General features: G+C 36.8%; 1 pseudogene; it reads left to right on the forward strand.

Moving 5' to 3' along the window:
• The first annotated feature begins 1515 nt into the window (after positions 1-1515).
• On the forward strand, positions 1516-2671 carry LOC109387656 (40S ribosomal protein S7 pseudogene; annotated as a pseudogene).
• Positions 2672-2891: the final 220 nt, after the last annotated feature.

Below are 2891 nucleotides of genomic sequence, written 5' to 3' on the forward strand. Positions count from 1 at the left end.
CTCCCAGAAGGCCCATTGAGAATGATTTGTTTTGAATACTTATGCCTGTTCTTTCTCTTAAAAGTGTCAGCAGAAGCTGTGAAAAGGTACAGATCAGAGAATATAACATCCCCTCAGGGACTTCTCAGAGGTTCACACTACATGTGCCAGACTCCCTTGTTTCAGGATAAGTATTTGACATGCTTTGTTACCTGATTAAACCTGCATGTGTTTTGTTCTGGCTTATTACTGTCTGAGGCATTGTGTTGTAAAATGAAAATTACTGGCAATTGCCTGCCAAACACAATGATTCAGAGAACTGTGAATTAGGATTCGTTAATTACAGAGACCTGCACCTGATAGGTTAATTTCAAAAGAAAGTTAACCACGTGCACGCTATTTATTTTCAAACTAATTCTATTAAATTGCATTTCATTTAAAAGCCCTTACTGGTCCCCTATTAATAAACAAGAAACAATAAACAAAATGCTTTGTTAAGACTTAATCTCATTTCACCTGGGGTGGAGAATGAAGGAGAAAATTACATTTTCATGAAATAGAATTGAAACACCAGTGATTCTTATGGGACATTCTTCAATAGTACTCTTCTTTGGTATTATTATTCTGTACTACTATCATATTAAATTTAATTTGAAAATATTTAGTTTCATGGCATTAGATGGATTTGAGAATAAGTAAAAACAAGGTGATTTGTGGAGAAAAGGTAGAAGGCTCTGCTGTAAGCCCACATTGTTTTCTCTAACTTCCACTGAGATTTCGATTTTAAAGAAATTTCTATAGATGATGTCTAATGTTTTACTTTATAGACCATTTTGTCATAGTTAACAAGTGTTAAATCAAAACAACAGTGCTACCCAGTCTATGAAGGCAGCTTCTTTAAAGCATTCAACGTGTTGAATCGTAGCCTGAGGACCTGGAATCTAAGCTATTTATTTTTAAAGGGTATATCTATTATAGTTATTTTAAGTTTTTTACTTTATTAAATGCAAGACATGCACATAATAGTAATTCTTAAAAGATCCAGACAGTAGAGCCCAAAATAAAAAGTATAAATCCTTATTACCCAGAGGACATGGACTGTTAACAGTTTCAGAACTTATTTTATCTAGGGTTGGTCTTATACAGTAAAACTTTCGATTATGAGTAACTTGGTTTGCGAGTGTTCCACAAGACAAGCAAACATTTTTTCTAATACATTTTAACATGGTAAACAAGCGATGTCTTGCAATACGAGTAGTTTGTTTCCAGAACAAATTATGCTCGCAAACCAAGGTATTACTGTATTTTATATGAGCTGTGTCTATACTTTCCAAGGACTGTGGGGTTTTTGGTTTGTATGTTTTTAGCATGTTATTATATTCCTTAGATCCTCCCCAAAAGCAAGACATCTTGAGTGCCTCTAATGCATGCTCCTGGATAGTATAGTATCTAGGTTATTATTTAAAATATTTTTCAAGCAGAAGATAGCTCCAAAATGCTAACAATTCCTGCATTTAAATAAATGTGACAGTAAGAATGGGAATGTAGGTGAAGCGCAGGCTTGTTCTCCTTTAGGAACTCCATCTTATGTCATCCTCAAGGATAACATTCCCTTGGAAAACCCTTCAGAAATGATGTCACTCCTTTCATCGCCTGTGTCTGGGGACCTCACTGTCCTTCATACATTCCTTGTCCCCAGATTACCCACACTTACAGGGAGAAAGGGCTGCTCCCAAAATGAATAGGAAAAGCTAGCTTTGATTTTGGAGCTCCCTATGATTCTGTTCTTTACTTCCGTGCCATGAAACCCTTTGCAGGTAAACTCACCTATACCAAGATCTCGTCGCTTTAAGTTAATCTCACTTCTTAGGGTGACATCCAAGATAAACTCCCCTTATAGAAAATTCTGACCATTAAAATAAAGTTCAAATGGATGGAGGGTACTTTTAAAACTGTTACATTATTATTTTTTAAAATGACCACAAGAAAAGGTTTTCTGGCCTTTCACACGCCATGAATTGTGGTGGCCCTTCCTGAGAATTAAATGAGACAGAATTAAAGACCGTTGAAAATGCTATTCCCAGGCCAGCCCTCACCAAGGAGAAGGCCACGTTCAGTTGGAACGCAAAGATTGTGAAGTCCAATGGTGCGAAGCTGCACGAGTTCGAGTCCCGCTTCTCCCAGGCTCTCCGTGAGCTGGAGATGAACTTGAACCTCAAGGTCCAGCTACGGGAGCTGAATATAACAGCAGCCAAGGAAATTGAAGATGGTGGCAGTTGGAAAGCTATTATAATCTTTGTTCCTGTTCCCCAACTGAAATCTTTCCAGAAAACCCGAGTCCAGCTAGTACAGGAATTGGAGAAAGTTCAGCGAGAAGCACATTGTCTTTATTGCTCAGAGGAGAATTCTACCTAAGCCAACTCGAAAAAGCTGTACAAAAAATAAGCAAAAGTGTCTTAGTAGCCACGCTCTGACAGCAAAACACGATGCTACCCTGGAGGACTTAGTTTTCCCAAGTGAAATTGTGGGCAAGAGAATTCGCGTGAAACTGGATGACAACCGACTCATAAAGGTTCGTTTGAATAAAGTGCCGCCGAGCAATGCTGAGCACAAGTTTGAAACTTTTTCTGGTGTCTATAAGAAGCTCACGGGCAAGGAAGTTAATTTTAAATTCCCAGAATTTCAGTTGTAAACAAAAATGACAATAACAACAAAAATCAGTCAAAATAAATAAATAAATAAATAAATAAATAAATAAACAAACTAAAGACCATTGAGCATTATGTCTTAGTTTATATTTACTTTTGAAACATTTATGATACATTTCTCTTACTGATGTATAACGATTTGATAAGAACTTCCATCTTTAATGAAATCTTACCATTTGCAACAACATGAATGGACCTAGAGGA

The sequence above is a fragment of the Hipposideros armiger genome, unplaced genomic scaffold (assembly GCF_001890085.2).
Source record: "Hipposideros armiger isolate ML-2016 unplaced genomic scaffold, ASM189008v1 scaffold_165, whole genome shotgun sequence".
NCBI classification, from domain to species: domain Eukaryota; kingdom Metazoa; phylum Chordata; class Mammalia; order Chiroptera; family Hipposideridae; genus Hipposideros; species Hipposideros armiger.